At 29.1% G+C, this 13,967-nt stretch overlaps 1 protein-coding gene across 3 annotated transcripts in view; it reads right to left on the bottom strand.

Annotated features, from left to right (window-relative positions):
• Con (leucine rich repeat protein connectin) overlaps nt 1-13,967 on the bottom strand; it is a 240,515-nt gene that overhangs the window by 186,606 nt on the left and 39,942 nt on the right. For all 3 annotated transcript variants that reach the window (XM_072897622.1, XM_072897623.1, XM_072897624.1), the window contains exon 2: nt 7,270-7,340. The gene's annotated coding sequence lies outside the window, so the exon portion shown is untranslated. The remainder of the gene's footprint in view (nt 1-7,269; nt 7,341-13,967) is intronic.

Here is a 13,967-nt window from a genome sequence, read left to right as displayed (position 1 = left end):
CCAAACTCCTATAAAATATATATCTTACAAAATTATCAAATATACATATTATATTAAAATTAATATAATTCTTTTATAAAAAAATATGCTTGTTTTGCAATTTCACAAGTTGTAATATAATATCGGTGTCAAAAGTGAAAAAAAAACAGAAATTCTTACAACATTACTTTAGAATTTTTAAGTTTAATGTGTGTATGATATCAGAGAAACAATTTATAAATGAAACGACATATAAAAGTGAAAAAATAGATACTAATAGTTAAAATTTAATATCCAGATACAAAGCTGGAAACTTTTCTTCTAGTCTTTTTTTATCTTTAGTACTCTTCACCTTTAATCCTTTGTATTCCGAGTGCAAATCGAGTTGGCTTTGAAAGTTTTATTTCGAGTTCTAAGCGTCAACTCACACAGTTGGCAGAAATAATATTTATTACAAAATTCTTTTTTGTTTAATTTAAATAAAATTGCATATTAAAAAATCTATTTTATATCTATTTCAATATACGTCTATTTTCTAAAAACATGTAATAAAAGAGAAAAATACTCGACAATAGTACAAAATTAACAAAATGATAAAAGTGGCGACATTGAGTCTTATCTTTATTTAATAGTTTGTATTATTTATAATATATTTATTTTTTTTTATTTTTTAAATTTTATTCAATTTGTCACAATGTATAATTAAAGAAAAACAATTATATAAAATTATATAAAATTATTGTATATATATATATATATATGTGTGTGTGTGTGTGTGTGTGTGTGTGTATAAAGTAAAATAAAAGTGCGAAAGTGAAATAAACGGTACTGTTCGTATTACTATCGTAAAATCGTAAAGCTGTATCCGCTGGATGGTTAAATGTCGTTGAATATAACTTGGCATACGCGCGTCTCTGTGGATTTGCATAACTCGGCGAGTCAAACGACGGATAATCCCGCGTGTGACTACGACGTTGTAGAGATATACGTACCTATCTCGTCGGCACACAATTCCCCGTGTTCTCGGCCTCTTCATCCCGGGAATTATGATGTAGTTATACCTTTCGCATTTTTCGCTGTTTACACGTATGTATACAAAGAGAAAAAATATTATCAAATTTTTTCCCCTTCATTATATTCGTTCTCGCAAATTACCCGACTCATTCACACAATCGCAAATATAAAATCTGTTTTACTAAGTCCGCTTCTATTACATCGTAAAAATAATAATAAAAAATTGCGTACACGTAAAAATAAAAATAATAAATTCTAATATAAATAATTATACATTATATTAATTAATATTATAATTATAATTAATATATAAATTATAATACATTATAATTAAATTATATAATTTATATAATAAATAGTAATAAATTATATTATAAATATATTAATTTATATTAATAATTTTGAAAAATAAACAAATATATACACTTTACCCCCCCCCCCCTCCCTCTCGCGCTATCTTTATTTCTAGAAAATAAAGTATTCCTATTTCAGTGAAAAAGAGATATTCTAGGAGAAGATATTTTATTTGCGTAACGGAACATGAAATATATATTGAAATATTGAAATGGTTGGACATCCGTATAATGGAGCTTCCAACAACGGAAGATTCTGCCTTCTAGTCGATTACACCATTGTTCCGGTTTCGACAATGTTGTTCACGCTTGAATCGTTAGTCTCCGGTATTCGACTTTTCGAAGCTTCGATATCCGATCGCTTCGATTCGCTAATGGAGGAAGCGACGTTTCGACGCTTTACCGATCGCTCGGAAATATGGATATTTTTGGTTCGTTAGGGATTACAAGCTGACTATAGCTGGTGTGGTAACTCTCTCCGATCTCGTGGAATATTTATTCTATATCGTTCCTTTCCGATATATATTTCGTGCGATTTCTGTGTTACAATATATACCTAGACTACGTCTACGTCGATATCAATAGCGACGGTGAAAGTATTTCATAGCTCGATAGCTATTTTTGCCCCACTATCGATTTAGCATTTTGCGTTTCTATTTGCGATTTCATCGGCACATAGTGTATATGCATACATGTGACTGATATATGTCGTCGCGATTTTTTTTTCTTTCTATAGTCAAATGTTTACATGATTTGTACACTGATTACAATAGTCGGAAAAATACGATTTTAAAAATATCTCTTATTTATGTATATATGTATATTTAAACAAAATAAAATTCTTTTATCAGTTAATACATCTACAAAAATAATACTGTAACATTATTAAATATATTTTTTTAAATTATTAACTTTTTAAAATGTTTGAATTTTTAACAACTATATCTGATAAAAAATAAACTTTAAATACATTTTTACATATACACAATTGAATTGTTTAAATGCGCAAATTGACCAAAACCAATATTGTTTTAGCAAATCGAAAATAAAAATATTTCCGATAAATGTATCATAGAAATAAACACAAAAAATTTTTAAATAATTAAACATCATTCGTTATCAGGACTTTTTGTTTCCTGCAATCTATTTTATAAACTAGCGAACGATAACCAAACAAATAATGCTTATTTTTTGGCTTGTCAGTTTGAAATCAATTTACAAAATAATTTTTGAAAAGTTTGGATTAATTAGTGAATTTGTTGACAATTACTTTCCTGTTAATCGACTATTAATCCTTGATTCATCGGATTTAATTCACCAGATTAACTTTTCATTATGCAAATTAAATTTTGAAAGTTTAAACAGAAATATTTAATATGTAAAATTATATAAAATTAAATTATTGTGTAAATAAAATAAATTATAATAAAATATAGATAATTTATAAAAAAATATGTAAATGTCTGTAATTTCAATCTAAAACTTTAAAATTATAAATAATAATGATTATAAGAAGAAAGAATATAAAAAGCAAACTTGAGATGTAAATTATAAATTATTGTTTTGCAAGAAATTTATTTCATAATTTTATAAATCATGATTTAAGAGAATAATATTATTCCTCTTTCTTCGCCTGACTTAAATATTGTACAATCAAACATAATCATTGCAGAGATATAATGAAGAATAGACGTTATTTGAGAACAATTCGAGATAGAAATTTGAGATCAACAAACTATGATTTAGATTTGATTGATTATAATTAAGAGACATGTCTAATTAGAAACTAATCTCTCTCCCCCCCCCCGCTCTCCATATTTCTACAATTTTAAATATTTTGTATTTTTAACTTTAATATTTTATATTTAACGTTATATGTATAATATAGTTATAATATAATAACTAATATAGTAATAATTAATATAATACAAAAACTATTGATACTAATTCTACTAATTCTGACAATACTAAATTTTTTTTCATATTACTTTAATTAAACTCTATATATTAAACTTTTTAAAATTATTTTTCATAATCTTGCTGCGATAACGTATTTTAAAAAATTTATACACCTATTAAAGTTAAAGATTAAAAATATTTGAAATTGTAAAGATATATTAAAAAGAATCTTATAAAATATTATTTAGAAAATTTTTTATAAAATTTATTTAAAAAAACCTCTTTTTTAATTTTTAAAAAATTTTAAAAGTAGATTTATAAAAATTCACACACATACATATGTACATATATGTATACATATATATATATATATATATATATATAAAATCTTTTAGTTTGCAAATGAATCTTTTCCTTTAATATTTCTCCTCTGCAGTTAAAGAAATTAAAAGGTATGCTCGCAAAACTTGGGGTAAAACTTTCTATATAACTTGAACATTGAGTAATACGTGCACGAGATAAAGCGCCAAGTTCTAACCGACGGCAATTAAAATTTTCGGCAACCACGTGCGAGCGCTCAGCACTCAAAAAAACCTTCGAGCCTCGGGTAAAACTACTAACCATTAACGAGGAGAATCCCCTACGCCCAAAGTCAGCCTGTAGGGCGATGCGAAAGCGAAAGGGGGAGAGCGAGGAAATCGGCAAACCATGATGGGCAAGGGGAATGGGAAGGAAGGAGCAAGGCGGCCCATTTCACGGACTTTAAACACTCCGCCCCGGAAAAGAGGGAGAGAAAAAAGAAGAAGGATGTCTGCACGAGCAGAATCTGATTCCAGCCATTCGCCCACTGCTGATTTCCTGCTTGCTACCTTCTGGGAAGCAAGGGTGGAGACTTTTCACGGCAAACTATTCGCGCGGTACCAACCCGCTCGCCATTTGCACCCTCTTTCCACATTTTCTCCCTTCTCTTTCTACAAAAAAAGCCTAGTTTCGAGAAATCTTTTTCTTTAAAGATAAATATAATGTACGATGTATGACGGAAGCGAGAAAAGTAGAAAATGGAAGAGAGGGTGACATGGAAACAAAGGATAGAACAGTTCGCTTAAGTTGGTTCCACACAACATGTCCAATATACATCAATGTTGGCCAATTTGATATTGATCACATCATGTATGAATCTTGTCACTTACTATTACATATCACTCATAGTAACTATTGTCTAACATTAACATAATATGGTCAATATCATATTGGCTAACATTGGTGCACATTGGTCATGTTCTGTGGAGTCAACTTTATTATTAAAGAGCGACTTATTGACAGTCAAGATGACAAACACAGCACCAATCTGACGACGGAAAAAGATGATGCCCTCAGATTATTAAAGAAAATGATGATCTGAAGAGAGTTGCAAAAAGGAAGAGGGAAATAGAAGGAAATAGACATCTCAGTAGAGATGATTGCGTCGGTTGCGGAAAATTCTTCCTAAGCGATCTCAAAGGAGATCACACGCGCGGTCAAATTGATTTTTTCCCATGTCATCCCTTCGAAAGTCTGCCTATCTATCTCCCTTACACTTTTTTACTTTTTATCTCCGTTCGCTATATGCAAACAACACTTTAAGATTAACGATTTCTAGCTTTGGAAGCAAGTGCACCCTTTTAGATAGCATTTATTTGTTTGTTGATGTATCGTCTCTTCGAGCCTTGCTCGTTTAAGGATGTTTAGCACTTACAATCGGAGCAAAAAGTAGTCGAAACTGACGAATATATACTTTTCTCATATATCTTAATATACGATTATTATAAAGATTGCATAAAATCTTATTATTTATTCATAGCTAGAGTGTAGAAATGTATTTTCCAACTTCTGTTGCTTTTTTTCGGAGAATTTTCGTGTTTCTTAAATTATAATGAGAAACTTTTATCATTGACGGTACCTCGATTTCAACATTACAGCACAAAATTTGAATTATAAAAATAAAAGAATTTAGTCGTACAAAGTAATTTAAAATGTCAGAATAAAAATTATAATAGTGAATAATGACAAATTATAGAAGATTTTTAACTATTTCTTTGATAATTTTCATAATTTGTCATTTCTCCGAGAAGAAAGAAATGTGGCAACATGGTAATTTTTCATAAGTTGGTCAAATTGCAAATTGACATATGAAGCCTAGTCGCTTCTCGCTTACACGTTTGTATATAGAAGCTTCTTCAGATGAAAAGATAGGTTATTTAAAATGTCAAAAGAAGGCTTAGCTGAATACTATGTTGCCACGTTTTCACAATAAATAATATGTCATCTGGGATAATAGGACGAAATTGAGAAAATTATATTCAATATCTTTTGAAACAGTCAGTACTTGACCAAAATTATGTGATCAAATATTTCCTCTATATTTAAACTATACTTTTGCAAATTTTGAATAAATTCGTATTATTATTTCTATCTATTTTAGCTCTTAAATCAACACGATCACAAGTTTTTTATAAGATAGAAAATCTGTAATCGTATCAATTTAAGGGCTAAAAAAGACAGAAATAATTATATTGATACTTGTTTATATAAATAATTATATTTATAATTATATTAATATTTTTACTTATAATTAGATCCACAAAATAATTATATTTATAATAATATCGACGGGTAAATTCATTGCAAATTAAAATCCTTATAACTTTTGATTGTTTCAATTAATTAACTCTAGGTTTTTTTATAAGTCTCTGAACATGTATCAAAACAATCTGTGCAAATTTTATTAAATTCCTATATTTTTAAAAATAGGTACTAAACATCTTTAAAAGGATCTCAGAAATTTAAGTCGCTATTTTCTATTTTTGTCTACAAGAAACGTCTGATACGAATTCTTGTGTGTCATCGAAACATATATAAATGTAGAGATGTACAATACTTAATTCTATACAATTAATTTCAATTATTTATTAAAAAAACTTAAGTGTTATTAAGTCGTGCACTTTTTTCTTTCCTATATAATAAAATGAGAGATATAACTTTTGTAACGTAATAAAACATGGCACGACTAGATGGATATCCGGACAAAATAGAAAGCATATACGACAAACGAAGACGACATTCATGGTCATTTCAATTGATCGGGCACTTGTAGTTCTCGAAAACTTCACACAATCAGGTTCAAACATCCACAATCTTTTTCTTCTATTTTGTTTCCATCTTTTCTACCCTCGTTCTTTCCCCTTTTACGCTTTCATCTCGAGCTTCAACAAGAACCCCCAATAAACGCTGAAAAATAGAAAGAGAAAGAGAGAGAGAGAGAGAGAGAGAGGGAGAGAGAGAGAAAGAGTTGACAAGTTTTTTTCTACAACTGATCGAAACGTTCTCGAGAGAAAAGAGCTTTTCGAAGTACGGGAAAAATTCTGGTAACTGAAAGAAGGGAAAGGAGGAGGGAGAGGCGGAGAGGAGGAGAGAGGCATGCTTGGATCATAGATCGATGTGGAGACAAACATTTCCAATCAGAACGAAAAAGGGACCGAAGAACGTTATCATCGCCTTTTTTTTTTCCTCTCCGACACAAGTGACTAAGAGGGGGCGTGACAGGGGGGGCCGTCGATTTTTATCGAGTTACAAAAGGCAAGAAATTAGCGCTAAGCGAGCGCACAGAGAGAGCTAAAGCTTAAAAATTAAATTTCCTCGGCCAGATGTTTCATCCGCTTTTCGCAAATAGAGAATGTCGGCTTTTCCTCCGCCGTGTCCATGGCCGGAAAACAATAATGGCAAACGAATCAAAGGGAAGGAGGATAAAACACTTAACGTTTTTTATCACATGTAAACAAAATAAATGAAAAAGTATTCTCGTAATATATTCAATTCTGACGTCTTCTCTCTCTTGCATAAATAATTTATCCTATATTTTCTAATAAAAAAAAAATATATATATATATTTATATATATATATTCCTTCTGTCAATTTAAAAAAATTTTAATTTTTTATATATTGTAATATTCTATAACAAATGTTATAAAATAATTTATTATTTACCCAAATCGTAGACCTGAGCTCCCGTTGATGTTTGCAAACTTGACCAATTTTTTCGCTGTAGAACGTAATCACTGAAAAAAAGAATAAAATTCCAGAAATTAGTAATTAATATAACAAAACTAACAAAGCTAATAAATCTCAATAAAGCTATAAATTCAATTTTTAACTAATAAAATAAATTTTCTTTTAGTTTAACGTTACAGCTACAGCTAAACTAATTATATAATTGACCAATTAAAAGCAATTTCCAATTTTAGAATACCTCATACAGGTATTCTAAAAAGTACATACTAGGTAAATTGGTTTCAAATAAATGAATATATTCAAATTAAAAATCGATAATGAGAAAAAGAGTCTGTGCAGGAATTTTCATTTTTCACATAATTTCGCAATTAAACAAAAATTCCAATAAGATATAAAAAATAAAAACTCTTCGTGGAAATTGTTGCTCCAAATTTGATTAATAAAATATGGTGTTGTTCATTTTGGCAATCGGTAGTTCATGTTCGAATTTTTATTCCGCGGCTTTAACATAAAATTCTGGTATATCGTACGCGATCACCCCCTCGACTGTTTCCGTATTATTAGATACCCTGTACATTATTCCCGCAACAAAACTGCTACATTAATTGCCGTAGCGACATTAATCCGGTTTGTTGTTCATGGAAACCATTCGGTTGTTATTTCGCGGCTATGCGCGAATATTGGCTCGCGCGCGCAGAATATCAAATTACAAGTGCGAATAATTAATCGAGCGGTAGAGACTCGCGTATCGTCCATGACCGCGGAAACTGGCTTTTCGCGCAAATTTAGGAACTAAAGGCCAGATAATCGGGAGATAAGCCCAAAAAAAAAAATAATATTTTGATAGGATCGGTGAATTTTGATCATGTACGTGTATTTTTAGTACCTTTTCTACATTTTATGTCTGCAATATTGTTAAAAACCGGTATATCCGTAAACTCCCCAAAGCGATATTCTCCCTTTCCGAAATGGTCTCCGGTTTCGTATGACAAACGATTTCGTTCTCGCAACTATTTTCTATTATTCGTAAAACGAAACTGACCACCGTTGCCTTCAATCAATCGTCCTCCCGGCGTTATCTAGATTACAGCCAAGTTTTCGTTTCGTCAATACCGTGAGAGCCTATAACAAAAGACCGCGACAAACGAATTTGCAAGAGTAAAAAAGAAAATATAATATTCTAAAAGAATACATCTACATAAATTTTTATTCGTTACATATTTTATTATATATTATTTAATTATATGTGTTCATCGTTATTGCGTTATTCTTCTCGTAAAATAATTTCACAACCTTAAAATATTTTTATAAAATTATTTTACGAGAACATACGTAACGAATAAAAATTTATGTACATGTATTTTTTTATATTCTCTTCTGGTAAAATAATTTTATAACCTTAAAATAATTTTGAGGTTATAAAATTATTTTACGAGAAGACTAGCAATAATAAAATCGATGCACATGTATAATTTTTATTTCTATAATTAGTAAGTTATGTATTAAATATTGTAACAGGAGGTGAGGGGAGAAGGGGGATGATAGAATACCCCATATGCGCCGAATTGGCGCCATCCAAAATGCGATCATCGTCACGGAACACAAAAGTCACCCTCATGACAGTCTGTAACAGCTTTTACGACGCTCGTGAAAAGAAGAGAAAGAAATGATGTGACGTCATGGCGGAAATAGAAATTAGGGAGCTCACGGAGCGAATCACCCCGGAACTTGTCTCCTAAACTATCCACTGCCGTTCTTAAATCTTTGCAGGAGTGATATCGTGGTTCATAAACGTTATTTAGTAGAATGCAGTTAAAGCATTTTCATCGTTGAAAGAGAGTGGACGAAAGTGGAGCGAGTGTCTGTGTGCGTGTGTGTACGATTCACGAACACACTTGCTTTAAAAAGTGAGTTTCTGATTTATTATATCACCCGTCCCAGAACGAGTTTTTTCTGAACATTAATATCGATCGATGATGGACTATCGCACGATTCACTACCGATGTCTCTTAAATCGATTTAAGTATATAGAGGTAACATGGAGTGTTCAATCATTGGAGACTCGTGTAAAAAAAGGTTGACAAATGTCATGCTACAGCACTCTTCACGTGTTGTTGAATGCAGTGTCGTTTCATATTAATTTGTTTTATAAAGTACAATATGTTGCAAAAATGTTGTATGTGACATTTTAAAACAGATATTCCAAAAATTGCTCCATATATATATGGCTCTAATTTCTTTTTGCGTAGTGTATATATATGTATATATATATATATATATATATATATATATATATATATATACATATATATACACTACGCAAAAAAAATTAAAGAACCACTTTCATATAAAAAAAAGGCCAAGTTTCAAGTAATTGCAACTTTCTTAAAAATAATAAAAATAAGATCAATAAAAAAAGTTTCAAAACTTGAAGTTTCTAGTTCTAGAATCTTAAAATGAATTTCAATTCTTTCTATTCGTTATAAAATTACATTGTAAGAAAACGATGTCCGTCGATTAAACAAATTTTTCAAAAGTTTGTCCAAGAATACAGAATTTAAAAAAAATCCTAGCATGATTTTATTAAATGTATGTTAAAGAGCAGAGTTTTAGCTTTAATTTCTCTTCTTAACAAATGTTCTATGATTTTTTTTGACGAAATATTCATTATTAAAGCAAAATCGAGCTATTGACTTTGAACGCTTATAACTAGTGAAGAAATGATCGTATAATACAATCAATTTATATTAAAAAATTCAGGTGGTTTTGTTTAAAAAAATTAAAATGATTAAAAAATAATTTTAATTTTATTATATATATAATATATTTACAATTCTCTAATTTTACTTCAGAAAGATTTTTAATTTACTCTCTTTTTTTAATTCCATGCTCTATAAATTATATTTCATGTACTTTTCGATAAATCTAATAATTTTAGTGTTGTTCTTTATTTTTAGTAAAAATTTTTTGTTAATTTTCTTGTGATTTTCTTCAAAACGAAAAAAAAAGACAAATAAATCCCTAAAGGACTTTTTTTCTTACAAATAATTTTTTGACATTTAATTTCGAAACACTCTATATACAGAATGGCTCATTTGGAATGACACATTGATGCTTCTCGAAAACCAAAGCTTCTATCAAAAAATGTTTCGTACAAAAAAGTTTAATGATTTCAAGGGAGACATGAGATGGTATCATTGTTTAATCTTGAATTGAGGTTATAAAATTATTTTACGATCATTTGCATTCTTTTAAATGGAATTTTTTTTTATATAAAACGATTCCTCATAATATTTAATGACGTTATAAAAGAAGTTATAAAAGTAGAATGGCTGAAAATTAAATAATTTATGAGATATTTTATATTTTAATTTGTGACACAATTTTACATAAGCTATAAAATATATATCGTACAATTATTAACTTTTCAATTATCTTTCAATTATCTACTTCATACTTTTGTGCACAAAATAATAAGAGAAATCCATTCATATAAAAAAACCTTTTATTTGTTTAAAAAAAAATACGTAGCTACTCGTTGCAAATTCATGAAAAAAGTTTTACTATATTATATATACTAGTAACATAATTATATAAAACTTTTTTCCCTTTCAATAATTTCTTTTCTTCTTTTTTAATTCAACTTATTTTACAATATTCGATAAAAGTTAAATAACCTCTGAAAAAGTAGATTATAATATTCCATATATTACATATGTACATTATCAATTTACTTACACAACGCTTGTTTAATCAAATTGCATGTACACATAAATATGCGCAAATATATTAAATTGCATTAGCCAAACCATCAAGCAAGCTTTCAAATTTGATATCTTAAAATACTATAAACACTATAAATGTGCACGTGAATGGCTCTTCCATTCAATTACCTTTTCGATTATTATTGTCGGCATTAATTCCAATAAATTGTACAATGTGATGTACAATGTTTATGTAAATAAATATTTTATCGAAATATTGTCAATTAAAAAGCAACGAAATAATTGATTTCCCGAAACGTTTCGAGAAATTAAGTAAAATTCTATATTTTTAGCAGAACCAAAAAAAATTTTTTAATTTTATCAAAGTAAGTACAAGAAAATTTTATTTAAAATTTATTAGAAAATAATTTTTTTCTAAAATTTGACACACAAAAATTCTTTAATTTTTTATCCTTACTTGTCCTAATATTTATTGTTATCGAAAAATATAAGTTACATTTTACAATATAAGTTACATTTTACAATAAAACGGGCACCCTATATAACTGTTGTAAGACAAGATCGGAACATCGGCCATGTCGGTGATCGGTAAATCCTCAACGGTGACTTATAGTGTCTACTAACATGGTGGCACCGTTTTCCCTTCTTCCCTTCTAGTCCTCCTTGTCAAGGAATCGAGTTTTGCCGCTAAATCGAATCCTACGGACGCGACTCGCAGAGTTATAAACTGCCGAGTCAGTTCGGCGAAGGAATATCTTTTCGACAATTCGTCTTAAACTGAGCGAATGTATTCTATTTATCTTTAGATAAATTTAAATAAACTAAATTTTTTAAATAAAAAAAAACTATGTTTTGAAGCAAACAATCGTTTAAACAATTAAGTTTAGGTAATTACAAAATAAAATATATTATTAAGTTAATTTTATAATTTAATTTTGTATTAAATAAAATTAATTATATCTCTATTTAAATTATTTTATTAAAAAAATTATAATTTTCTTTATTTATATATATATTTATAATATAATTAATTATATTAATATTTTATTTTATAAATATTTTATTTATATATACGTATGCATATTTTTTAAATTTATTTTAATATCATCTAAAAAAATAAAGGAAAAAAGAATAACGAGACGTGTCTTTATTTTATGGCGAAGGAAAAATTTTAGTAATCTCTATTATAAAAGACATGAAAAAAAGGAAATGAATTATTATGCATTCCGTGGAGAACTTTTCGCTTCTTCAATATCTAACTGTCTGAATCGGCCCGAGATCGACCCGAGAGAACTATGGCGAAAGCCGTAGAATTCTAAGCAGCCTCTTAAATTTATTCGGCTTACCTTGCAGATAACAGGCAAGTTATCAAGTTATCGAGTTATAAACCAGGGAATAACATTTACATCCGTAACACTACTACGAAACGAAGTTTTCGGAAACGATATAATCGAGAAATGATTCACCCATCAGAGGTATGTAAGTAGGCGATAATAGAGGAAGGAAAATGGGAAAGCAAGCTGCGCAGAAAATAAAGGATTCTCCGAAACTAGTCTTATTAAGGGTTTCGCAGCAAAATTTTCATAGAAAATTCATCGTGCTAATTCCTGAGGGAGAGAAGAGAGAAGGTAATGAAGAAGTAAATTTGCTCAAAAGAAACTTTGTCTTGTTTTAAAAGGACTTTGTCTGATATTATCGTAATGTTTAAAGATTATAAATTTTTCTAATAAATTAACAAACTTGAAATTTTTTAGTTAGAGATTTATGAATATACAATAGAATTTTACAAGACAATTTTCTATTATACATATTTTAAAAATAATATTCCTTTATATTTTATTTTATTTTCGATAAAGAAAGAAAAATTTTTTGACCATTTAGTTTTTAGTATAATAAAAAATTAATAAGAAATTAATAATAAAAAAGTTAGAAAAAATTTATATAAATTTGATAAATTTATTTACTAAATAATTTCTTGCCATTTTGCTTTTTTATATACAATTTATTAATAATTTATAATTTATTGTTCACATTAATAAACTTTAAATTACGCTTTTATTTAATTAAAAAGAAAATAGCGTAATTGTATGTATATGTGTCAAATTGATCTGAATCTAAAATACGAGTCAGTTGCATCAACAGTGACATAAAATATTTATGTAGTCGCAATATATGTTTTCGAAACTTCGCATTTACATAATTGAGTCAATTGTTAAATTGCATAAATACGTAAATCGTAAAACATTGACGTTGCTGCCTTATCAATCCAACATTTTGTTCCATAAATAAATCATTTGTACAGCTTCAGAAATTTCACAGAGTCGAAAAAAAAAGTAAAACCATATACCATCATGTACAAAATTTGTATTACCATTATAAAAAAAATTAACCTAATCTGAATATAAATAATGTTGTGTATGTGATTCGAAACTTTTCTTTCTTCCAGGTCACCCCGTGAATGAAGAAGGAATATTGATCCGATTCAAGAGGAATGCAAAACGACTTAGCCGCATCGTGATCTGAAATATCTAGGGTGGGATCAGGGACCCATGTATATAAGCCCGACAATGAAACCTCCGCGAGAGTCTCAGCTCCATTACTTCGTCATCACTGTCGTTATTACGTCTGCCCTTTCTCCATCCTCGTTATGACATCCGAACGAGTCGTCTCCTCGCTTTTCTCCATGACACAAATACCCACACCGTCAACGCTATCTAACAATTCTCCACGCGAGTGCATAGCTCCGAAGCTGCACATGTCGCAAGTCTCGTGTATCTCTCTTATTGCTAGATGAACGATAAATCATTCTGTTGAAGCGATTCATCGCTTTTATTCATCTCGACTCTCGGTTAATTGACGAGATTCCCGCGCGCGAGAGATATTCTCCCAAAATAAAAGCTATCACGATTGCACTGATCGAATTGTACGTCTCTAATTTAACAGTGTGCA

Source organism: Anoplolepis gracilipes, chromosome 8, assembly GCF_047496725.1.
Source record: "Anoplolepis gracilipes chromosome 8, ASM4749672v1, whole genome shotgun sequence".
Taxonomy (NCBI): domain Eukaryota; kingdom Metazoa; phylum Arthropoda; class Insecta; order Hymenoptera; family Formicidae; genus Anoplolepis; species Anoplolepis gracilipes.
Note: the sequence above shows the minus strand (reverse complement) of the source record. Positions and strands in the feature narration are given on the sequence as shown.